At 41.7% G+C, this 25,549-nt stretch overlaps 1 long non-coding RNA gene across 2 annotated transcripts in view; it reads left to right on the plus strand.

The window, feature by feature from the left end:
• The window catches only part of LOC124079455 (uncharacterized), an 89,777-nt gene that overhangs the window by 31,638 nt on the left and 32,590 nt on the right, over positions 1-25,549 (plus strand). For both annotated transcript variants that reach the window (XR_009225009.1, XR_009225010.1), the window contains exons 3-4: positions 6,015-6,201; positions 12,286-12,454. This is a non-coding gene — a long non-coding RNA (uncharacterized LOC124079455). The remainder of the gene's footprint in view (positions 1-6,014; positions 6,202-12,285; positions 12,455-25,549) is intronic.

Genomic DNA, 25,549 nt, shown 5'->3' on the forward strand with positions numbered 1-25,549 from the left:
ATTTCCATTTTTCTGTTACTAGTTTTGCAACTCTGGATATATGAGGCTATACAGTTATAGCTCTTACCAAGAATAGTTGGGTGTTCAGGGTCTGATGGTTCATGCTCAAGTAATCTACTGACTTTTAAAAATTCTATCACTGAAACCTAAACATGCTCTTTCCTTTCCAGCAGAACACTGGAGCCTCATTTTCCACAGGCACGTTGTAATAGTGCGGCACCCGCTTCCTTTTGATTGAAGGCTTACAGGTATCTCCATAATTTGGGGATGGTCAGGTGATCAAAGGGAGAAAACCTTATTATAAAGTGGTAGATGTAAGGGGAGTTCAGAGTCCAAAGGAGATTTTCCAAGAGATTCCTCCGATACAGGTATCCTGAGTAAAGCAGCAATTTACTCGGGATACTCTGCCTCAAATACATCCTGCCTCAAATCTGCCAAAGTGGTTTTGAGTTGGGGGGTCCTAAAATGTCTTTTTTATAGTTCTTTGTCTGTTGTTCAGATTCTCCTGAAATGTATGGGGATCCTTGATCCTTCATTCATGTTTTTGAATGAAATGACAGATACTCTGACCAGGAGTTCCATGTCCAAGGCTGGGGTTGGCCACCTGGTAGGCTTCCCGCCACAAGAAATACCAGAAAGTCACATTCTGTACACTTAAGATTGGTGCATTTTGCTATATATAAATTATGCTTCAATTTAAAAATGTATAAAAATATTTTTTTAAAAAGGAAGTGATTGATATATGTATATATTTTATAAATCTCTGCAATGATGTTCTTCAATGGGTGAACGGATAAACAAATTTGTGCAATGTTTATCCAATACATCCTGCCTCAAATCTGCTGAAGTGGTTTTGGGTTGGGGGTCCTTAAATGTCCTTTTATAGTTCATAGGTTAAATGTGCCCAGCATGGCTAAGTAACCAGGCTGTGCAGCCCAGCAGAGCCCATTCCACTTTGCAGAGGCTGTGTGCACACAGGTGCAGCTGACTGACTACACATGTTTGGAATTATTATTATTATTATTATTATTATTATTATTAGGTACTGGGGATTGAACCAGGGGGCACTCAACCACTGAGCCACATTCCCAGCTCTATTTTGTATTTTATTTAGAGACAGGGTCTCAACAAGTTGCTTAGCACCTTGCTGTTGCTGAGGCTGGCTTTCAACCCTGGATGCTCCTGCCTCAGCCTCCTGAGCTGCTGGGATCACAGGTGTGCACCTCCATACCCAGCTCTTGGATGCGATATTAAGGTCAATGTTTGTTCTGGTTGGTGGTTGCCTAGGCCATGTTAGAGTAGCACCTCTGAGTAGCACTTCTGCATAGTACAAGGCTTTTAAGTTTACTGCTTTCCTCTCTTGATGATAGACCACTTTATTCCCAGCTCTAATCTGGAACCCTGGAGTCCACCAGAGTTCAAACTATATATTCACATAAATGATTTAGTTGACACACATGGAGCTCTCTATAATGCTGAAAAGGAGGGCAATGGACTGAGCATGTGTGTAATGGAACCACAGAGACCCTTCCACCAAGTGGATATTTCTCAAGACTCTTTTGGTTGTTTTTATGATCAGTACAGATATACTTTGGGGATTAATCATATCCCACCTGTGCCGTCACTTTTTTTCTCTGTGCCCCAGATGACAAGCTCTTGACCTTCAAACATAGTCACCCAATAGGTTGAGTCTTTCAGTCCTGCCATCTAAATACACATCCACTCAGCATGTGTGAGTGCCAACCCCTGGGCCTTCGCCAGTCTGGTCCCCACCAAAGCTGTCAAACTGACTACATTCAGCCCCACCGGAGGCACAGCATGGCTCTTAGGACTTGTGGTTCTGTTCTTCATTCTAGTGTCATGATGTCTGGCTTTCTGGGAGGTCTGGGCATTCTACTCTCCCCAAGCCTTTTGAGAAGGTTACTCAGGACTAACCAGGGGTAAGTTCAGGGTTCTTGATTGCCTATGTCCTGAAGTGGTTTTGAGTTGGGGGATCCTTAAATGTCCTTTTATAGTTCATCTTGGGTGGAAGTTCCTGTCCTTTTAAAGCTGCTTTTCCCTTCTGCCCCATCCCCTAGTCTAGAGGATGAATGTAAGATCTTATGATGATGAGATCTTAGGAATGTTCTCCAAAAGGTTGTGAAGATTGGAAGCCTAGTAAAGTCATTCCGTTCCATGGGCTGAACTGAGCACATGTTATTTCTCTTCCTTTTGCTATCTGTAAAGGAATACAGCCAGTATAACCCTCTAGCAAGGAAGACCATGGGGGGTGGGGACAGTGGATGAGAGATTTTAACATGAGTCTGGCAGGCAGAAGATGCATAAAGAAATGCTGGCTGTTGAGGCAGAGTGGACAAACTCTTAGCTCAGAATACATGCTAAGGGAACATGCTTAGTGGAGCTAGAGATGCCTCAGATTTAGATAACAGATAATTCAGGTGGCCTAAGATGAGAAAGCAAGGAGGAATAATTGAAGTTATATGAAAAAAACAGATAACCCTTGCAAACTTGTCTTTTTCAAGTTGGAGACCAGATTATAGTATCAAATTTATCCCTTGAATAAATGAGACTCCTTCTTTCCCTCCTCCTCTCCTTCCCTCCCTCTCTCTTTCTTTTTCTCTTTCTTTCTTCTCACTCTCTCTCTTTTGGTACTAGGGATTGAACACAGAGTCTCACACATGCTAAGCAAGTTCTCTTCCATTGAGCTACAGCCCCAACCCTTTAAAAAAATTATTGTTTTGAGACAAGGTCTCCAGAATTTTCCCAGACTGGCCTCAAACTCACAATTTTTTTTTTTTTGCCTCAGCCTCCTAAATTTTGGGGATTACAGATATGTGCGACTGCAAACATCCCGTCCTGAGAATGATTATTTCTTAAGAAATTGTCTGAAGTTTCAGGGCAGAATCAGATCAGCAAGTGTGAGTTGGTTGGGTGTAATTGTGACTTTCTGGTATTTCTTGTGGCATGAAGCCAGCCCCAGCCTTGGACACAGAACTCCTGGTCAGAGTATCTGTTATTTCATTCAAAAACATGAATGAAGGACCAAGGATCCCCATACATTTCAGGGGAATCTGAACAACAGACAAAGAAAAAGGTAAATGGAGAGTTGACTTCAGAGGAAACCAAGATGATTGGGGAATTGAAGAGAACTCCTAAAATGCCTCTTCTCTCCAAAGCATTCATGCTGACCCTGGGTGTATGCAGCACCCTGAATGTGCTGTCCACGGGTCTCACTCTTGGGTCAATGTGGAAAATTTACACATATTTGTTTAACTTGGGCTTCTGGATTACATGTTGTAATGATCAAAACAGGAGCTATGAACCACATGTAGCTATTTATATTTAACTTTAAATTAATTAAAATGAAACAAAATAAAAAATTCTATCCTTCATTCTCACTAGCCACATTTCAAGTCTTTAGTAGCCACATGTAGCTAGTGGTTATCATGTTGGACTGGAGCTGATGCAGAACATTTATATCATTGAAGAAAATTCTGCTGGGCAGTGTTGATTTATAGCAATAGGTTTCAGTCCAAACTTGTATTTTAACATCATTGCAGAGATTTATAAAAACACATACATACATCAATCACTTCCTTTTTAAAAAAATATTTAATTTGTTTTTATATATTTTTAAATTGAAGCATAATTTATATATAGCAAAATACTCAAATCTTAAGTGTACAGGTTGATGAATTTTTAACTTGTGTATGCCAGTGTGACTACCACTCAAATCGATATATGGAATATTTCCACCACTCTAGAAAGTTCCCTTGTACCCTTTCTCCAATATTTCTGCTCACTCTCTTCCCTCTTTCCCAAGTAACTACTGCTCTGAAATCTATCACTGTAGATTTTGCCTGTTTTTGAACTCACACATGGGATCACATAGTATATCTTTAGCATCCAATTCTTTCTGTGAGATGCCTTTGAGAGTCCTTTATGCTGTGTGTTTTTTTTTGTGCATGTTGTGTTTGTTCTATTTTATTGCCAGGCTGTGTTCCATTGCATAAATTTGTTTATCCATTCACCCATTGAAGAACATTTGGGTTGTTTCCAGTTTTTGTTTGTAATGCATAAAGATGCTATAGACATTGTTTTTAAGTCTTTTTGGGGACAGGTCTCTCCCTCTTCAGGAACTTCTTGGCTTGGACACTGTCAGATTATAGGACCCACCTGGGCTGGGGGTTCCTGGTAAAAATTTGAAGGACAATTTTTAGCTTCTGTCTTCTGATGCAGAGGAGAGGCATGGGGAGTATAAAATTTAACCAAAAGGAAGACAAAATCATTTGGAATGGATTCACTAAAGGCTGAAAAATGTGTTGAAAAAAATGGGTGGATTGCCTTAGAGGTTGTTTTTGGCATCTTTATGAATTTTGTAGGGTTATCATGAACTCCCTGCTGCTCAGTCCTGGGAGTCCTAGAAATGCCACTCACCTTGTGAGCCGCAGCAGTCATCCAATAGCCCTGCCTTAGATCAAGCTTATCCCTTCTTGCCCTAGCAATGCATTAGCCTTCGGGACAGTCCATAGCCAGAGTGATCTTTCTAAAGTCTGACTCTAATTTTATTCACTACAATACTTCAGTGGCTCCCCATTGCCCACAGGAGAAATGGGCCTGAAATTGCCTTTCTAATGCCCTTTCTTTGGAATTTTCTACATTCAACCTTTACTCTAGCTATACCAGACTCTCATAGCTCTTTGCCTTGGGACCAGGGTAAGGCAAAAAATTCACCTTACCAAAAAAATCTCAATAAGACAGTAATATGGTAAATAAATATTTTAAAAAATCAAAATTAATTAAAAATTTATTATGAAACATATATCAGAATTTCACATAAACAGGCTCTGACACTGTTGTGCTGAGCTATTTTGGATCCTGAAGCAAAGGGAAAAAGTGCATCCTTATATGTGTGCTTTTGCATATTTTTTAAAAAGGTTTACTTAAATATTGGAGAAATAGAAAAGTAGATGTATCAACACTTATAAGTGATTTTACACTTATTTCAGTAAGTGATTTTACCCCAGGCCAGAATTTATTACAATTTTACTCTCTTGGTTTTATTTTTTATTTTTAATTTTTTATGTCATTATACATGTACTTTATTTGGTTTGCATTACAATTTAAAAAATTTTTTTGTTGTTATTGATGGATCTTTATTTTTTATATGTGATGATGAGGATCAAACCCAGTGCCTCACACATGCTCGGCAAGTGCTCTACCACTGAGCCACAACCCCAGCCCTGCATTACAATTCTTAATACACATATATCCCACATTTTTTCATATCTCTGTTTGTATATAAGATATGTTGACATCCAATTCAAGTCTTTATACATGCACTTTGTATAATGATGACCATCGCATTCCACCATCCTTGCTAATCCCCTGCCCCCTCCTTTTCCCTCCCACCCCTCTTCCCTATCTAGAATTAATCTCATACTCCCATACTTTCTTGGTTTTAATAGAAACAAATGATCTGTACGTGTGAGTGTGTACACACACACACATGCACACATGCACCTTGTGGGGTTGGGGATTGAACCCAGTGCTCTACCACTGAGCTACATCTCCAATCTTTTTTAAAATTTTACTTGGAACAGGTTTTGCTAAGTTGTCCAAGCTGGCTTCAAACTCATGATCCTCCTGTTTCAGCCTCCCAAGTCTTGGGTTACAGGCAGGAGCCACCATACCTAGCTGTCAGTTATATTTTCAAAATCTAGTTCTGGAAAAGAGTAGAGTTTGCATGCAGTTTTTACTGTGGTTCTGCATGACATCCATGTCCTCGTCTTGAAAATTTGTTCTTTTTAGATATACATGACACTACAATGTATTTTGACATATCATCCGTGTCTTCTTTACCTGGATCCCCCTTTCTTCTGACTAGGCAGTGTGGCATTGTGGTTTTGAACCTGGACTACCTACATTCTCCACCCTAGCACCACTATTCACTAGTTAGTTATATGATATTGGGAAAATTATTTAACCTCTCTCTCTCTCTCTCTGTTCCTTAGTTTCTTCATCAGCAGAGAAGATATCATATGGGAAGCTCTCTATTAGAGTGGTTGTAAGGATTAACTGAGAGAGTTCACGTAAACAGAGAAAATTGTGAGAAGAAAAAGGATGACGTTTCTGCCCCAGGGAGGTCACGGTCTAAAGGAACAGTTGACTGACATGAAGACCAGTGACCCCAGATTACAGGTCAGTCCTAACTTCAGTCCCTGCCTGGCTGGGGAGAAGCCTGCAGTGTTCTAGAGGAGAGGCCCCAGCCCTGCTGTTGTGCAGACGCCTTTGGTGCTCCTTGAACACTGAAATGAATCATTTCAAGGAGTTGTAGAGCCTCTTAGATCAATTTCTGGGTTCTGAATAGCACCTTAGGTCATACAGGGGACTTCTGGGATGGGGCTAGTCACCTACATTGTGGGCATCTTCATATCCTTTAAGGGGATGACCATTGATTCTGTGTTGGGGTTTGTTTCTGACTCTTCATCTGAGGAGGATCCCACACCACCTGTTCTGCTTTTAACCTCTAGTCTAGGACTCCTGTGCCTCCCTTCCCACTCCCTGGATCACTCAGGGTTCCTATAGAGAAACAAAACAGGAAGATGCTTAGACATATATATGAATATGTATGGTTATGTGCCACATAATGTTGTGTTGGTCAATGATGGACTGTGTGTGCACTGGTAGTTCCATAGATTATAATGGAGTTGAAAAATTCCTACTGCCTTGTGATATAGTAGTAGCTGTTGTAACATCACAGCGAGCTACATTACTCATGTGTTTGTAGTGATGCTGGTGTAAACAAACCTATTGTTCAGCCATCATATAAAAATACGGCACATACAATTATGTATAGTACATGATACTTGACTATGGTAATAAATGGATATTGTTGGCTTATGTATTTATAATACTTTTTATCATTATTTTAGTGCATACTCCCTCTACTTACAAAAAAACAAACAAACAATAAAGGGCTGGGGGTGGAGCTCAGTGGTAGAGTGCTTGTCTAGCATGAGTAAGGCCCTGGGCTTTATCCTCAACACAGAAAAAAAATACAGTTCACTGTAAAATAGTATACTGTGTTATGCTGGCAGCATCTTCATGTAGCTCCTGGTTACTAGATTTCTTGATTGCAGCAAGAGGCTATGTTGTGTGACCGGCCTGTACACCTAGGTTTATGTAAGTGCAGCTTATGACGTTTGCACAATGGTGAAATTGACTTACAACACATTTCTCAGAACACATTCCTGTTATTAAGTGATGCATGACTATATGTGTATGTGCGTGTGTATGTGGAGTTGGTTTATACAACTGGGCAAGGGCCTGGTGGGAGGGAGCTGGGTGGACAGGCCACCAGCAAGGGCAGTCTGGAATTATAGGCATAAGCTGAAACTTCTGACCACAAGTAGAATTTCCTTTTCTTCAGGGAAATGCCAGTCCTGCTCTTAAAGCCTTTTACCTGATTAGATCATTTCCACCCTGAGTCTCAAGGACACTCTCTTTCAGTTAAAGTCAACCAACTATAAACATTAATCGTATCTATAAAATACACACATAGCAACACTAGACTAGTGTTTGATTGAATAACTGGGGACCATGTTCTAGACAAGTTGCTTGTAAAAGTAGCCATCACATTTTCCATTTTAATGGGATGGCCATTGATTCTGTGTTGGGGTTTCTTTATGACTCTTCATCTGAGGAAGATCCCATACCACCAGTTCTGCTTTTAACCTCTAGTCTAGGACTCCTGTGCCTCCTTTTCCACTCCCTGGATCACTAGAAGAAGTGATTAATTTCCTGGGTCTATGGAAAGAAGAAGAAACAAATTTAGACACTTTGTGTCTATTAAAACCAAGAGATATGATTAAAAAGGGATTCTCATAGGTTAGAACCCATATTGGATCCAAATGGCTTACTGTTGCCCCTCAGTAGCTGAAGCACGAACCACACTATTGCAGAACTCTTTTCTACAGGAACACAGGTCTCCTTCAGGTGGTAGGAAAAGGGTAGGTGAAGCAAAAATTAAGAGAGCATACATTTCCTGTGCACTATTCATGCCAGATTTTGAAAAAGTCTCATTCCCAGAGCTTATCTAGTAAGTGATACATTCTTCTAACACTCACATATGGGAGCTACCATGTCTCCTCCATATATTCCTTCCTCTGTCTTCCCACCCACCCACATTTGTACCCACTGATCCACTCTCCAAACATCCATCCATCCAAACATCCATCCATCCATCCGCCCACCGTCTATCTATCTACATAGGAGGCTGAGATGGTTACTGTTGTGTAGTGTTTTGTTAAAAATGTGGATTGAGTTTTTTGAGATAAATATTTTTTCTATGTAAGTATCAGCCAAAAAAAATGTTGTATTGAGAGATACTTAATGTTCTATGAAGTTATGAGTGTTAAAAACTGAGAAATGTTGAATGGGGAAATGTTCCTTGGGGAGAAATTCTGCAAGGCATGCTATGTCTGGCTTTCATGTGCTCCTTGAGGCAGGGACCATATGAGACTCATGCCCCTCTTTCCATTTCCACTCCCAGGGCAGGGCCAGGCCCAGTACAGATGCCTGAACTACACGAAGAATGAACAGAGGGTTCAGAGCACTGTACTGGTCTGGAAAGAGATCCATCTTCACCCCCTTTCTCTGCCCTGCTGTTTGTGGTAGGAGCTAACTCTTATAGGCAGCATGTCCCACTCTTCTATGTCAGTGGCTCTCAGAGGGGTTCAGTCAATGGGAGGCACTGGTAGAAGGTGGGGAGGGAGAAGAAGGGAGAAACTAGGGTTCTTATCTCTTCCTTGGCTGCTTTGGATGGAGACTTCAGTATCTGCTGCACCTCTTTTGCGATTTCAGCTTCTTCAGGGTAACCTATGTGCCTCCTGTTCATCCTTCCTTTCTCTGTCCCTATGGCCCAGGGGTGGTGGCTTCCTGTGATGCTAACACTTGATCGCCTTGCTGTCATTCTCCCATCACTGCTGTAACCAATTCCCCACATTCAAGTCTCTCTGCCTTAAGCAGCTGGGTGGCTTCTTTTTTCCTCGTTGGATCCTGATTAATGCAAGACTGAATTGTGGATGTGGCTTCTCTTGCCCCAGAACCTCAGACCTTCTGGGAAATTCCCTACTTACATACCAACTGCTGTGAGAAACTCCATTAGACACAAATGATGGGAGATGACATTTGCACTTAAAAGAAGGCACTGGTACTTTTCTATAAATAAATAAATAAATAAAAATGTAGATAAGCAGGATGAGGAGAGAGAGAGTAAAAATGAAGTTTTGAGGGGAGAAGTTATTAATTACAAGAATAACAACCATTCAACTATTAGACCTCTAATATGTGCTGGATGTCTTGCATACATTCTAGCTAACCCAACAGAGAAGGTTTATTGATCTTGTTTTACAGATGAGCAAATGGAGGCTAGTAGATGGCAGAGCTGAAATTTGAACCTCTGGTCCCTGTCCCTCTACATTCTGTGCCCATCCTGTGCATCGTACTAAGCTCAGACATTACCATTATTGGATGCAAACCCTCACAAAGAAGTAGAATGTGATATATAAATATGTATTTCATATATTTACAAACAAGATTATTTATAAGCTGCTACATAGTTTAATGGGTCAGGATTTTCTGCTCATATTGGGAATATCAAATCCTCAAAGTTCATGTCACACTGATGACATCAGCCACTACGGCCAACAGCCTTTGTGACATCCCTGAACACACAGATATAACACCAGCTGTCACTTTAACAATGGCATAAAGTTTCGTGTCAGGAGACCTGCGGCAGTAAAACCCTGGGCTTGATTGTCCAGGAGACCATGTCTTCCTTACAGGTCACAGAGCAAACACTGTGACAAACAAGCCAATTACAAGAAGAAAGAGAAGGTAACAAAGAGCAAATAGGTCCTTGCCTGGCAGGAGAAGCCAAGAAAATGAGCCTCGAAGGCCTCTGCAACATTTAACTCCTTCTTCAGGGAACTTGGTACAGAAGTCTGCCTAGAGGACTTAATTAAAAAAAAAATTGGTATTAAATGTACAGAGCAGAGAATCCTTATCAATAATAAACTGAGGCCAAATGGAGGCAGTGAAGTCATTGCCATGGTCCTTTAAAAAAACTTTTTATTAGTTTTCAGAGCTTTGGATCTCCAGCATCCTCCTAGGGTATTTGAAGTCTATTTTATACACGAAGGTAGTTATTTCCTTGACAGTGGTGTAGGGTTACTGAGTCTCTCCTATTTCCTTGATAATCTTTGTCTTCAAAGAGAGGTGTGTTTTATAGGTCAAATTGGGGCTGAAGAGCAGAGAATGAGCCCTTGGATGCTCACAAGTAATTAGCCTTGACACCTGGGCTTAGTTACCCCTCATTATGGCAGCCTGAAGTCTTTGCCTGGGCTGTGTCTCTGACAGGGTGGGGCCTCCTCACCATCAATCTCTGCTCATTTCTCCCTTTCACCTCCAACTTCAGTTTCAACTCTCCCTGCAAGACTTTGTGGGCAACTCTGTCTGGTTTCTTAAACTCCCTCAAGACTGTGATACAAAGGTGCTATTTGGTCACCTTTGATTTGTTCTCCTTTCCCCCTTATGTTCAAATTGTTTTACACACCATTTCCAGATTTCTTCCCCAAATGTAGCTCAGACTTTACCATTATTGGATGCAAAAGCTCCAGAGATTCCCAATGGACTATGGGGATCACTGGTTGATAATTCTTCCCTCCTTGAAACACTTTTCTTGCTTGGTTTTCAGAGTACACATTCTTCTGGTATCTCTGTATCTCACCAATTGCTCTTTCTCGGTCTCTTCTGCTGGCTCCTCTTCATCTCCTAGACTTTGAAGCATTGGGCACCCCAGGGCTCAGTCCCTGTACCTCTTTGGTTTGCTAGCTTTGCCTATTCCCTTGATCCCATCCTTTCTCATGTCTTAAAATAGCAACTGCTTGTGAAAGACTTTCAAATTTACACCTCTAGCTCAGACCACTATTTTAATCTTAGCCTCATACATTCAACTTTCTTGGGGGTAAAAAACCAATTGAGCAGATCCAGTCTGTTGTGCAGGTGATTCTTGATTTACAATGGGGTTATGTTCATTTTCACTTGAAAATATTATAAGTTGAAAAAAAATGCAGTTAATACACATAATCTACTGAACATCATAGCTTAGTCCAGTTCACCTTAAGCATGTTCAGACTCTTACATTAGCTCACAGTTGGGCATCATGAGAGACTATTATAACACATATTATCAGCTCAAGATGAAAATTCAAAATTTGAAGTATGGTTTCTATTGAATGCGTATTGATTTTGCACCACCATAAAGTTGAAAAAATCTTAAGTTGACCTATCAAGGGATGGAAACTGTCTATATTGATCTTTCCAAAGAGCTAAATATAACATATTAAGTTTTCCAAGGACGGCTACAACAATATCTCACACCCCTTAAGATCATGCTGTGTTCTTAAGAGTCTTTTGTGTGAGATCTATGTTGTTTCTCTTTTAATCTGGAAAGATCTTTATGATTGCCTTGACTGAGGGAGGGTGCTCAAATGACACTGTGATTTCAAGGTGCAACTGTATATCTGTCAAGTATTTCTGTCTCACTGTCTTGTGGTGCTTGTTCTTGGGACTCAGTCACTATGCTATGAGGAAAGAAGTCACATGGTCACACGTAGATATTCTGGCCAAGAGCCCTCCTGAGGTCCAGCAGAGAGCTTCAACCACTGAATATGTGCATAAAGAAGCCTCAAGATGATCCAGCCCCTAGCCATTGAGTTATCCAGCCAGAATCTCCCCAGCTGAGATTAGACAGTAAGAGAAGAGACAAATTGTCCCTGACAGGTTCTGTCCAAACTCTTGACCCTCAGAGTCTACCAGATGAACAAAATAGTGGCTTTAATGCCAGTAAGTTTTAGGGGATTTTTTAGGTAGCAACAGTAGATCTGCCTTGGGTCATGACTACCTTCCAGTTCCAGACTCGGCTAGGTCTGTCCCCTCCTTAAAGCTCCCCATCTTAAGAATACAGCAGACATAATATTCCTTATTGTGAATTCTCATACCAACCTCTCCCACTCACCCAGGGGAGTCAGGCCAGACGCCATACCCTTATTCTCTAGCCACCTGGAGCAACTGGGGCAAACAGTGCTAATGCACCCATGTTCCTGTGCATATGAAATGTTCTTCATCTGGTCAGCTCTACTCTTCTTACCTCTTATCCTCTCAACCTGGAAGACTCCTACTTGGGTGAATTCAATGGCTAATCTAAAATGTTCTTTCCTAGATAGAAGACTCCAGAAGGCCCCAGACTTCCTATTGAGAAGTCCGAGATGGGGTGTGTGTGTGTTGGAGATCCCATGTACACCCATGGGAGCAGCTGATACCGGGTCCTGGATAATAGCTGTCACCTTAGGGCATGGCCTTAATGTGGCCAGCTCTCCTGACTTTCCAAGGTAAGGCTGGGTTTTTAGGTAAATTCTCCCAGTTTTAAACCTTTAGGCAGGTCAATCAAACTGTGTTGCTTCTGGTCTGGGGACACAAGTTGGCCATCCCAGTCCAAACCAATTAGCCATCTCTCACTAGGGCACAGCCCACATAGTGTTTCTAGGGAAATTTCCAGACTCTGTAGACATTATTTTATAATAATGTGAGCTCTCCAATGATGAGGTTGAGTCTTATACTTACCATCTCTGTCCCCCGGGGGTTGGCATAAGGCTGGATGCACAGTCAGTACCGTGGTCTCCACAGTCCTGATCTCTGATATGGGGATTCAGCCCCTGCCTTCCACTCTCTTCCCCTTAGCGGAGCCCCAAGTGACTCTGAGCACTGCTTCATCTCCAATGATGTCACCCTCTCATTTTCTTTCCCAGGCTTCACACCTCTGAAGTAGCCCTCCACATTTTAAAAAGCTCCCCTTTCTGCCACCGCCTCCCTTTTCCTGTTTGGAGTCTGAGATAGTCAAAAGCCCTTCTGGTTCCAGTGTGTAAATTTATTCGGAGATGGGTGCCTCTCCAAGCCTGTTGTCTCAGCCAAAGCAGGACACTTAGAGTTGATTATCGCATTACCACCGTGCTGATGTGGAGTGCTGATCTGCAAGTAAGACTGCACAACACGGAGAAGATGAGCACTTTAGAAGAAGTGGTTCCCTTCCACACATCCAGATAAAAGGTGGCATGTTGATGCAGGGCACATCATTTGGCGATGGCAAGACATTATCTTTTCTTTATGAATAATAGAAGATGTTTGGCTGGCTCATAATCTTTTAAAAACTGTAGTCATAGTAACACATGTGTCGCCCCTTAATATGAGAATTTTCCCACTTAAAGACAACAGCCTATTTTACAACATGTTCTTATCCCCCCCAACAGAACAATATTCATTAGATTTTAAATTCTACCGAAGTGAAATATAGAAAAAAAAGGATTACCTTCTCCTGGTGAGATACCTGGCTATTAATCATGTGGGGTGACATAGAGCTAGATTCTTTCTGTCTAAGAATTGTAGTTGCTGATGAAAGAATCATCAGTGACGGTGCACAACTCATGGAGGCAGAGTGGTGGGGTCTGTCTACCCATGTCAGTCTCCAAAGAAAAGATCTTGGGTTTTGGAGAAGTAACCAAAACAGAAGAAAATTTCCAGGGTGTCAAAGACCAGGCATCCTTACCTCTATCATGAAGGTGCCTCTGCTGTGTGGTGGTGATAAGAGGGAAGGGGTGTTATATAAAAGTGGGACGTGTTTTATTTTTTTTGTAGTTGACACACCTCAGTAGGGGAATTTGTGCAAGCAGGAAGATGTGGATATTGGTGGAAATGGGTTGATTAGCTTGGAGTGGGTAGTAGATGGCTTTCAGGAGAGGTGATGGCCAATTTCCGATATCCGAGAGGCAGTTTGAGAGTAAAAGGATCTGATTTGTTTTGTGTGGCCCTCAAGGAGAGAACTAGTAGCTAGGGATGGGAGGATATAGAGAGGTGTACTTCAGATCAGTCTGAGGAAGACTTGGGTAAAGGAGGTCCCTGGCATGTAACTCTGAGGTGGCTCTCTGAGTGCACAACCTGGACTGGGGAGGGCCTTCTTGATCAATACCTGGTAAAGGATGAACAAGAGGGCAGAGGGAGCAGTTGAGCAGTGGCGAAACTGCAATAGAACTTTAGCTGATCTTACAGAGAACCCTGGGGCTGGGACTGCCCTCAGCTCTGTTCTGAATTGAGGCAAGGGAACTAGCCCTTTGCAATATCGCACTGGCCAGTCACTGTTGTAGCTGTCCTGCAGGGAGGGAAGTCTTAGGAGGGCAGCTCCTCTGGGAGCCACCAGTTGCCCACATTCCTGGGAGCTGAGGAAATGAGAGACTTGGGCCCAAAGGGGGATCTGAGCAGTACATCAAGGTATCCACCCGAGATGGCTGCTTGGTGGAGATGTCAGGACCCCTTCATCATGTGACTTCTTATCATCTGTCCAGTGTTCACATTCTCTTATAAAATGCTGTAAAAAAGCCCATTTATCAAGTATTCCTGGACTGCTAGCTGCTAGCATGGGGTCCTGGTTGGAGTCAGAGGCACAGTTTGCTCAACTTATAACTCCTGGCTCCTGGGCAGTATCTCCTTGGTTCCAGAGGAAGAGTTCATACAAATTTCATTCAAATAATATCAAATGAGTGACTTCATTTAGGAGCTAGAAACACAAGTATGAAGAAGATTAACAAATCCCCACCCTTGACAGGGCTTATCTTCTAGTGAGAGAGACATAAAGCAATAAATGAATCTGGATAGGGAAACAGAATGAGTGTGTGTGTGTGTGTGTGTGTGTGTGTGTGTGTGATATTTATATTGGGGATTCAAAGATGGTGTCTTTGAGCAGTGACACTGCATTAGATCTGAATTATATTAAATAACTCCAAAGATTGGGAGAATAGAGTTCTAGGCAGGAGGAATGGCAAGTGCAGAGGTCCCGAGGTCGGAAAAGCCTGGTGTTTTCTAGACTTATTTAATAAGCAGAGTGTGAGAAGATAAACTTCAGTTTTCAGGGAGAACTTGCTTCCATAAAGAAAGGCAGTTGCATGTTGGGGTGAGGGGATGTAAGAGGCATTTTTCAGTGTTTAGTAGCCAAAAGCCATGCATCGTACTCAGGAGAGAAGAGCCAGTTATTTTGGAGGGTGCTGTCATGAGACTGCACTTGGCAGTGGAAGCCCAGCGGATACATTTCGTTTCCTCATCTAAAAAACTGGGATGGTTTTAGTACCCACTTTGTAGGATTGTTGTGAGGATCAAGAGCTAGAATCTACAAAAGTGCTGAACTCTCAGTCCTTGGTTCACAGTAAGTGCTTAATAAATACTAGCACTAATATGTGTTGTTTAACTTAACTGAAGAGATGGGCTTAACTGAAGATTTAAATTCTAAGTCCCTCCTCTATGCCATCTCTCCCCTCTTCCTCTCTCTGTCTTAGTCTCTGTATCTCAGTCTGTCTCTTTTCCGCTGTCTCTTGGTTGATCTCTAATTTTTGTACTTATCTCTACTTGTCCGTCTGTCTCTGTCCCTCACTGTGCACTTTCTCTGTTTTATTCTTTTTCTTTCCTTCCTTCCTCCTCTCCTTCTTTCCTTCCTTCATTTCTTTTTTCTTATTCTATTTGTCTCTCTTTCCTTTTCTTCTTGCCAGACCCAGAGCCCAGCTCTGCTTTTCAGACCCAGGAGCGGGCTGCTGTCCTTGGTGCTGATGAGGACAGCAGGCTCCCGTCTTCCACCCTTCATTAGGGAACAGAGATAGATGGTAGTGGTTTTCCTTGAATAGCCAACCAGCAGGGGTTCTCCATCTGCTAGTGCAGGTAGAGTGACTTCCCTTATGGGACCAGCTCCTCTAGAGCATGAAGGACCCCCCTTGGTCATGAGAGCAGCTGCTTTTCTGCCCCCTTCCCACAAACACACTTAATCTTGCCTTGTACTTGCCCATATGGCCTCCATGGGGGCTGGAGCAGCAGGTCCTCCTTCGTCTCAGGACTGCAGCGAAACAGATTGGAAGAGGATTTATTTCTCCTGCTCTAGTGGTGCATAGCAGCTCCCTTTTGTGTGAGTGTGAGTGTGTGTGTGTGTGTGTGTGTGTGTCTTTCCAGAAACACAGGCACTTTCTCCATGGAAACCCTTTACCAGGAGAATGATGTCAAAAGCTGTATCCCTTTACCCCCAAATAATCTTTCTTTAATATCACCCAAAGTGAATTAAATGAGGAAGGCTATGAGATTTTTGTCTCTCTTGGTCCCTGTCAGCAGATGATATGTTGGGAGAGGGATCAGCAATTAGGGGAAGGGGCCAGGTGCTCTGAGGAGGTGAAATGTGACCACAGAATTTAAAAGCAGCCATGAGTAAGTTGCAGTCCTCGCCCATCCCTAACTCTATGATCTTGGGCAGAGGATAGATAAGTTTCTTCATCTGAAACCAGGGGCAAATATCTGCTCAGTCTTCTGCATAGAGTTGCTGTAAGTATCAAACAGAAATCAATATGAGGGAATCTGGAAACCAAGCATTGTGCAAACTCTGATAGCTCACATTTTTCAAGTGTTTTTTTAAGATCAGGCTCTGGGGTGGGCACTTCCCATGCATTATCTTATGCAATCATTAATCCTAATGAGGTAGGTATGTGTCTCATTTAAGGGATGAGGAAGCTGAGGCTTCTGAGAAATTGTGTGTTCTTCCCAAGGTCACTGTTGGAGGCAGGGAACGTAGAGAGTGCTGGGAAGTGAATTCAAGTCTGTTGACTCCCAAGTTCTTGTGTCTTTCGTTGTGCCCCATCCCTGACTCTGTCTTGGAGGATAAGCTATGGCTGATATCCCTGCAGCCTAGTTGTTTTGATGGACTGACTGAGACCCAGGCAGATGGCAGGGTTTGAGTTGGCAAATCCATCCTGAGATGGCCAAGAGGGTCACCTTGGACACACCAGAGGACACTTGGAGAAAGAAGATGTTGGAGTTCCTTACCTCAGGGAAGGGACCATCTGCTCTGTGCTCTTTGAGATAAATTACCTTCATAATCCATGACTTTCTCCAACACTTTTGGGCTTACGAGGTTAAAGAGACCAGGTGTCTGCTGCATTATGTGTCCAGAGAGAGCAGAACTGTGCCTGAAAAAGGAACTTCTTAGAGTCCAGGGGCCTCCTCTCATTGGCAATAAAAACCCAGCCTGAGGATTCTGTAAACAGCTGGAGCTGCTCTTCTGCCTTCTTCCAAATGCAGCCTCAACTTCCAGCTCCAAGGCACCTTCATCCACTTATACCATTTATTTTTATTTAAAATAAACAAAAAAATGTTTTTAAAGTCCTGCATTCAAAACTCTAAGCACAAGCTTCTGGTATAGACAAATAGGTTGCGATTAAGGGAGGCTGATCAGGGAAGGATTCTGAACTGAGCGAGTTACTGCAACTAGGTTGTCCAGTTTCATAAGCGTGAATTTGGTCACATTTCCTATTTCCCCATCACTTGCCATGTTTTCAAAAATCTCAGTAAATCTTTTAGGGCTTTTGGATTATAAAAGTCTTGGTGTGTACTTGGTCCTAAATGGTGAGTTGACTTCCTTATTCTTATGCTGGTAATACTGGGAAATATGATCAGCCTGCCCATGGGCGGGCTGGCTTCAGCTGCAGTTGATGCTATTGCTGCCACATGGGATGGTTGTTGCAGACTGGTCCAGAACCAGTGTGATGTTTTCCTGAGCATGGCTGAGATGATGCACTTGCTTGTTCAAGGTGTTCTTTGAGAAGAGTGGTCCTCCTTCTTTAGTGTCCCTCTTAGTACAGTGTACTCCAAACCAACAGTTCCTTGGCTCACAAGCACATTACCATCACATAATGGGCCAACCATGAGTGTTCTACCAACCTTAGTCAAACATGATATCAAGACAAACTCTATCATTTGCTTGGGTCACCTCTCCAGATTTCCCCTTTATTAGAAGCTGCTATGATTTGGATGTGATTTAGATGTGTCCTTTAAAGATGCATGTGTTGGATGCTTGGTCTTAGGGTGGTGGTGTTGGGAGATGGTGTAGAGATTTTAAAAGTGAGGCTTACTGGGAGGTCCTTACATCACTACCCTTGGGAGGAATTAGGGTAACTCTCATGGTACCTTGAGCTTTTGTGAGAATGAGAGCAAGTTGTTGTTAGAGTCTGTAAACAAGTCAGGATGGCCCCTGGCAAAATGCCAGAGGCAGTGGTTTCTGAAGTAACAAAAGTGAGCCATTAAGTGTAGAGATTCCTTATTGGTTGACTGCTGTATCGAGTTTATGTTGATTAGATAAGCTGTGTGGAATGTATAAATACTCCTCCTGTCCTACAATAAACGGCTCCCACTCCTGCTGTATCAACGTACACAAGTTGTTCGTCACCCCCCGGTTATTTTGCTGCAGCCGGATTGCGGCAGTTGTTATAAAAGGGAGCCCAACCCTAGAATTACACCCTGACTTCCTGTTTTTGTGATGTGATCTCTTCTTTCTGCACATACTTCTGACATTGCCATTGACCGTGAACTGATGTATCCAAGGGAGGCCAGTCAACCCTAATCAATGCTGTTTGAACTTTCATCCTCCCCAAACATATGCTAAACAAACCTAATTTCTTTATAAAATTAGCCTGCCTTAGATATTTAATTATAGTAATGAAAAACAGACTTTCATATAGAAACCATAAAGATGCTTTGAACTTCCATTGTTTTTCTGTGGCAGGTTCCTGAGCTGGGGACCCAAGTCTTTGTTTCAGAGACTTTCTTTATGCTTTGGGATTAGTTTCTGCTCTAAGTGAGGTGAATATCTTAATCCTCATAATCCTTCCTGGGAGAAAAAACCATACCTTCCTCTTGCTTATTTCCAATCTGATTTGCCCTAGCCTTGGTGGGAGGAAGACAGTCTTCCCCTCTCCTCTCATTTTTTTAAAATTTACAATTTTAAATAAAATTTTCATTTTGGAATAATTCTAGGTTTACACAAAAGTTGCAAAGATAATACAGAAAATTCCTGTATTCTCTTCATATAGCTTCCTCTGATGTTAACATGTTAAATAACCATGGCGCTTTTTGTCAAAACTAAGAAATTAACATTGATAAAGCACTATTTCTTCATTTAACTATGGACTTTATTTGGATGTCACCGTTTTTTTCTATGAATGCCCTTTTTCTATTCCAGAATCCAATATGGGATATCATGATATGCTAACCCCGGTGGGAGTACTCACATCAAAGAAATTGGCAAATACTACAAATCAGGGTGTGATATGATATTTTGTTGATGATTTAGACTGAAGAAGGTGGTAGAGAAAATATAAATAAATAAATAAAGACCTGTTTTAAGTATCTATTTTTACTCTGCCCCAAGCCCAGCCCGAGTTGGCAGAATGTGAATGAACAGGAATGAACAGGTGCTAATGAAAGACAGTCTTTCCCTCCTGACTAGTTGTGACTAGGATTCACAGCTGGGGTACCAAACATGCTAGGAGACCCTAGTTGTTCACTGAGGCCCAACCGCATGAGGCCTGATCAACCCTGCTGCACTCTGGCCAGCCTTGAGAGAGCACTGTCCATTTTACGTCATTCTTGATCCTATTACTCCAACTGCTCTGTCAGGCTGGGAATAATGGTCTAAACCCTGACTCTATATCCCTCCATCCCATGTTCATAGGGACAGTGTATATATTTGTATGGATTTACCTGATATAGGAGCAGTTTGGAAGATGGGAACATGTTTGCACTGTTGAGAGATGGTCATCATGGACCGCGAGGGTCTGCTGCCTGGATGTCCGGGGTCCTTTTTTGCCTCATGAAATCCCTTCATTTTTGTATCAGTTAGGGTTCAAATATGGAAGAAGAAACACATTGAGTTTCATAGAATGAGGGACACATGACAGGACTAGACTGTGTAATGGCAGAAGCTGGTAAGGACTCTTGTTAAGGACTCTTGCTACTTCTGCATCTGCTGTTGTGCCCAAAGTCACCATGGTTCAGCAAGGCTGACAGTGGGAAAAGAAAACTGGATATGAACTTGGGGAGTTTAAAAGACCAGCTGGAAATCCTGAAGGCAATCGCAACAAATGGTGTGCCCAAACTAGTTTGTACTGACTCAGGAGAGCTGATTATTAAATGTTCAGGATTTTTTAGATCCAGTTGTTAAATATAGTCATTATTAAAAACTAGATTAAGCAAACTTACAGTTAAATACATTGCATTAAAGACAGAGGTAAATACTCCAAACTCATTACTTCCTAATCATTTTGCTATGTCTTATTATTTCACCTACGCTCTTGAACACATTTATGTGTGTTATATCTGTATGGTGGAGACGCTGTATAATGGTGTGCTATTGTGCATCTCTTGACAATTCTAGATTCCGTGATATCATGTTGGTAGCTTTCAACTAGCCCCCATGGGAACACTTATACCACAAAAACTGGTGAATGTGACAAATCAGTACTTGATTTATTATTTCATTGATGGTCCAGACTTAAGATAGTAAAGGACAAAATGTTAATAAAGCAAATAAAACTTCAAAAAATTACACGTTGGGAATAAAGGAAATACTCTGTGATATCCAAAACTATTTTTTTTCAGTTTAACAAAGAAATAACTTACAACGTTGATGAACAAGTGAAGTTCTAACACTCGTCTTTGTGGTTTCACTTTTATCTTACTTGTTAACATAAACAAAGATATCAACCAACATTCATGTGGCAACTATAACTGGAAAGCTGGTTGTTAAATATTTACAAGCACATTATTGACTGGATCCCACAAGGATAGACTACAAGCTGTGTCTGTTCCTCACTGTCTCCGATCTTGTTGATACAGACGATATGGAAAAAAAGCTGAACATTTGGAAAAAAAAAATCGAAGCAGGAGACCCAGCAGAATCTGTAGGAGGCACAGCCCATGTGCCCTCTGCACCATCAAGGTGAGCTAGCAGTTGTGAATGCAACACTGTCTGCTGTCTTTCACCTGCCCTTCAGAGAGTAATGGCTGGTTCTTCATTTCTGCCTCCTAAAGATTGTGCAAATTTCTCTTGGAGCCATCCTGAGCCTGAAAGCACCTGCGCAAGGATACTCTGAGAAATGCAGTTCCATCTGAGCTAAGTTGACATTACTCCACATATTTCCTGTCTGCAAGACTGGTGTGGTACTTACTGGGTGATTCTGCTGTCCCTGGGCTGGGTGGGTTCCAGTGCTCTAATAGCCAGGATCAGGGCTTTCGGTGGACCTCCTGTGCCAATGCTGTGCCTTCGTCATTGATCTCATCCTGGGGAGAGAGAGATGGGATAGAGGGCCTTTAGGTCTTCTGGAAGGAAAGCCACAGTTTATTTACAGAGCACCAAGTCAGGCCACATGCAGGACATCAGGAACGGCGAGATGAACCTGATCAGTCCTGCTTTCAATAGCTTATAATCTAAGGAGGGAGAGAGGTAAGACTGGGAAATATGAAGAGATAAGGTCCACCAGGCTCCCCGTCCCCTGTCTTACTCCTTTCTTCTTCCCCAGAAGCAGCAATGGCTCCCTCCTATATGCTTGACTCTTCACACAGCATGGGGAGCCCCTTACTTTGACCCCAAGCAACCTGCTAACCCCATGGGAATCTTCCCACCTGTCCTTAGCTCCCTCCACCTCACTCTGCTCTATGAGGTCCAGCATGCTCATATACACTCAGCCTAGAATGTCACCCTGCTCCTTCTCTCCCCGTGGAGAGGTCTGCTCATTCCCCCAGATCCTGTTCAGTGCTACCTCTTCCATAAAACCCTCCTGTTCGCAGAAAAAAAAATCACCTTTTCATGCTCTGTTCCCACATCCTATGGCTTGCGTCTTTTTAAAATACCACCGATGACGTGATTGTTGATGGCCATGTTCAGAGAATACGGCATGTCCCAGGCACTGTGCCAAGCACATTATGGTCATTGTCTCCATTTAATTCTTTCCTGATCCTTGGGAGCAGGTGTTCTGATTGCCTTTTCACAGATGAGGAAACGGAAGCTCAGGAAAAATTCAATGTGACATTCTCGAGGGCACAAAGCTAGTAAATGGTAGAGCTAGCTAGAATTGGAATGGAAGCTTCTCCCAACCCCTAAGAAGTAAGACCCATTTAGCACAAGTGCCAGATTCCTGGGCCAAGATTGCAGAGCAGGCAGAGGGTGGGGGGATCCTGTGGGTCTGTGTGAGGTGGCTGTTTTTCAGAAGGTGGTAGGATGGCAGCCCTGTGGGTTGTGGTCTTCTTGAGAAGGGTGGGTCCTCCCGACCATAAGTCCACCAGAAGGGGGCTCAGCTGAACAGTGAACAGGGCCTGCCCCATCTATGGAAAAGAACCGCTCCCCCTCACTGAATTGGGCACAAAAATGGCCCCCAGGTGCAGCTCCACCTCCCTTCTCTTCAGACTGAGACGGGAAGGCTGTCAGCCTCACTTGTCACATCTGACTGAGCGACAGCAATGACATGTGCGTAGGAGGCACTAAAGCAGGGATCCCTTAATAGAGCAGGTGCCTGTGAGCCCTGAGGGTTGCTATCCAGTCTTTGTGTGTGTGTGTGTGTGTGTGTGGGGTGTGGGGTGTGTGTGTGGGGGTATGGGTGTGTGTGTGGGGGGGTGGGTGGGAGGGTGGGAACTGCATCAGGGCACGAGAGAACAGGTCAATCTATCCAGGGCTGGGGCTAGAGCAGGGCAAGGAGGAGCTTGAATAATTAAAGGGAGTACCAAAACCAAAAACAAACAAACAAACAAACAAACAACAACAACAACAACAACAAAACCCTCAGTAATGGAGATAAATGATGTTTTAGTTCAATGCTTGAAAACTAGAACAAATTCAAAATATCCATAATGAAATACCATTAGTGTTTTAAATTGCGACTGGATCAGTAACATGGAAAGACTTTCTGACTTTCATGGGGGGGTGGGGTGGGGGGGCACAGGTATGTGGCCTGATGAGCTGGTCACCTGATCTTAGCTGCTCTGTGCTCCCAAGGAGCCGTGAGGTTCTCCTGTGAGTTTGTCCCCCATCCAGTAGAACCAAACTGCATTTTATTTATTCACTCACTCACTTACTGACTGACCATCTGTGGATTATTTTGCTATGTGGGTAATCATATTATTTTGGAAAAAAATGACAAATTTATACTTATGGCTTCCCTTCCAGTCATTTTCCCTGGCACACTAGCTAGACTTCCAGGACAATTTTCATAATGCCACTTCTTTCTTCCTTCCTTCCTTCCTTCCTTCCTTCCTTCCTTCCTTCCTTGTAGGGCTGGGAATTGAACCCAGGGCTTTGTGCATGTGAGGCAAGCACTCTACCAACTGAGCTATGTCCCCAGCCCCCTTGTCTTTTTTTCTGATTTGATTAAGAAGGACCCTAAAATATCATTAATAAGTAAAATTTTTACTGGGAGCTATTAGTATGCATGCTTTATTAGTTTGTGGAAATCACATTCGATTTGTATTTTGGGAAGAGTTTTCTCTCCTTTCCCCTTTAAAAAATACCACGAATGTGTTGCTCTTTGTGCATCTTTTTGTTATGACCGTATAATTTTTTCACCATAACCTGCTAGTATGTTGCATTATGTGGAAGGATTTCATAATATTGAGTTTCCTTTGCATTTCTGGAATAAACCCTATTTGGTTATGTCTTTCACACACTCTTAGAATGGATTTTTCACTGTTTTTGTATCCATATTAATAAACAGACTCAAGGTGTGATTTTTTCATTTTAATGCTGTTCTGGGTAGTAAGATCATACCAAAATGGGGTGGGGGGAGTGGTAATCATCTTCTCAGCCCCTGATTCTCTGAACCAGTGTGTAAAATAGGAAGCACCTGTCACTTGGAGCTTTGAAAAACATGTTTCTGTGATGAGCTGGGCTTGGTGTCTTTCAGAAAGGGAAGAAAATGTGGACTATACTCATTTCATTTTCTTAATGTTATTGGTTTATTCAAGTGTTAGATTTCTCTTTCAGTCAGTTTTTGTAAATTACGTTTTTAGAGAAAATTGTCCATGTCTCATTGATTTGAAATCATTCATCGTTTTCTTTCATGATTTCTAATGCTCATCATATACTTTTTCCTGGTTTGAGGTTTGACTATTTTATTAATCTTTTAAGGAGGCAAGTGTTGGTTAATCATCTCTAATACTTTCTCCATTTCATTAATTTCTGCTGTTATCTTCATTGTTTTCTTTATTCTACTCTGATTTTCTAGCTTCTTGAGCTGAACAAGGAACTCATTTATTTTTAATCTTCTCGGTTTTAAGTAAATCCATCGAAGGCTAAAATTTCCCTTTAGGACAGGCTTTAATCATGTCCCACACATTTATATGAAGTATAGTCTTTGTCATTTTAGTTCTAAATATTTCATAAATTTCCATTGTGAATTTCTTTTTCACTCATGCTTTTTGGGGGTGTGTTTTTTCCTTCTCAAATGCATTTTAAACTATGCTTATTGTTGAATTCTGATATAAGTGCATTGGTTGGAGAGTAGTCTCTGCGTGATGTAGACTCTTTATAATTTATTGATACTGTTTTTGTGACCTAGTAAAAAGTCAATTTTTATAATGTGCTTTCTGTGCCGGAGAGGAATTAATATTCCATGCTTATTGAGAGCAGAATTCCAGATTAATCTATTAGACCAAGACTTTTGGTTATGTGGTTCAAAGAACCCATATCCTTATTGCTGATCTTTCTGTTTCTGGGGAAGGGCATTAAACTCTCCTTAGTGATTGGGTATTCATTAGCATCTTCTAACTCTCCTAGCTTTTGCTTTATGTATTTAAGGCAGGGAATTTGAATATATAGAACTTCATGATGGTTATGTCTCTTTGGTGGAGTGTGTTCCTTTGATCATAACTTACAATGTCTCTTTATTTCTCTTGTAGCTTTTGCTCCGAAATGTCATCTGACATTTCCATCACTATACCAGCTTTCCTTTAATATTTGTCTAGCATGGATCCCTTTTTTGTTCTTTTACTTCAAATATTCTCTGTCATGGTTAGTAACATACAGTTAGATATTTAGAAGTCTCATCTAGTTTTCTGTTGTTTAACAGGTAAGTTTGATCTATTCATATTTTGTGTATGATGTTTACCATCTTGTTCTGTGTTTTTTTTTTTGGGGGGGGTTCTATTTTTCTATTGTTTTAAGTTGTTGTTAGATTGATCAAGTTTTCTTTTCTCCATTTCTCCTTATTCTTGTTGACTCGGAAACTATAATTTGTACTACTCTTCTCATAGCCACGAGCTTTATATTTTAGTATGTCTCTTTTACTATTAATTTTTTCTAATAAAGTCAAAGGTTATTTATTATTTCTGTTCTCCTATGGATAAAACCTTAGGATACTCTACCCACAGAACCTCTGTGTACTTACTATTGTCATCTTGACTTTGGTCTAGAGGTTATCATTATTTAGTAATTATATAGAAATGAAATAGTAAATAGTGATAATTAAATTCATTATCACAATTTACCAATTTCTAAATTGGCCTTTTTTTCTTGCTGACATTTTCTTCTTGTTGAAGTATTGCTATTTTTTTTTTTCAGTTAGTTTTTCTGGATGGTAAAGGGTCTT

The sequence above is a fragment of the Marmota monax genome, unplaced genomic scaffold (assembly GCF_021218885.2).
Source record: "Marmota monax isolate L192 unplaced genomic scaffold, Marmota_monax_Labrador192_F-V1.1 WCK01_AAM20220418_F8-fsc00218, whole genome shotgun sequence".
In the NCBI taxonomy this organism is placed as follows: Eukaryota; Metazoa; Chordata; class Mammalia; order Rodentia; family Sciuridae; genus Marmota; species Marmota monax.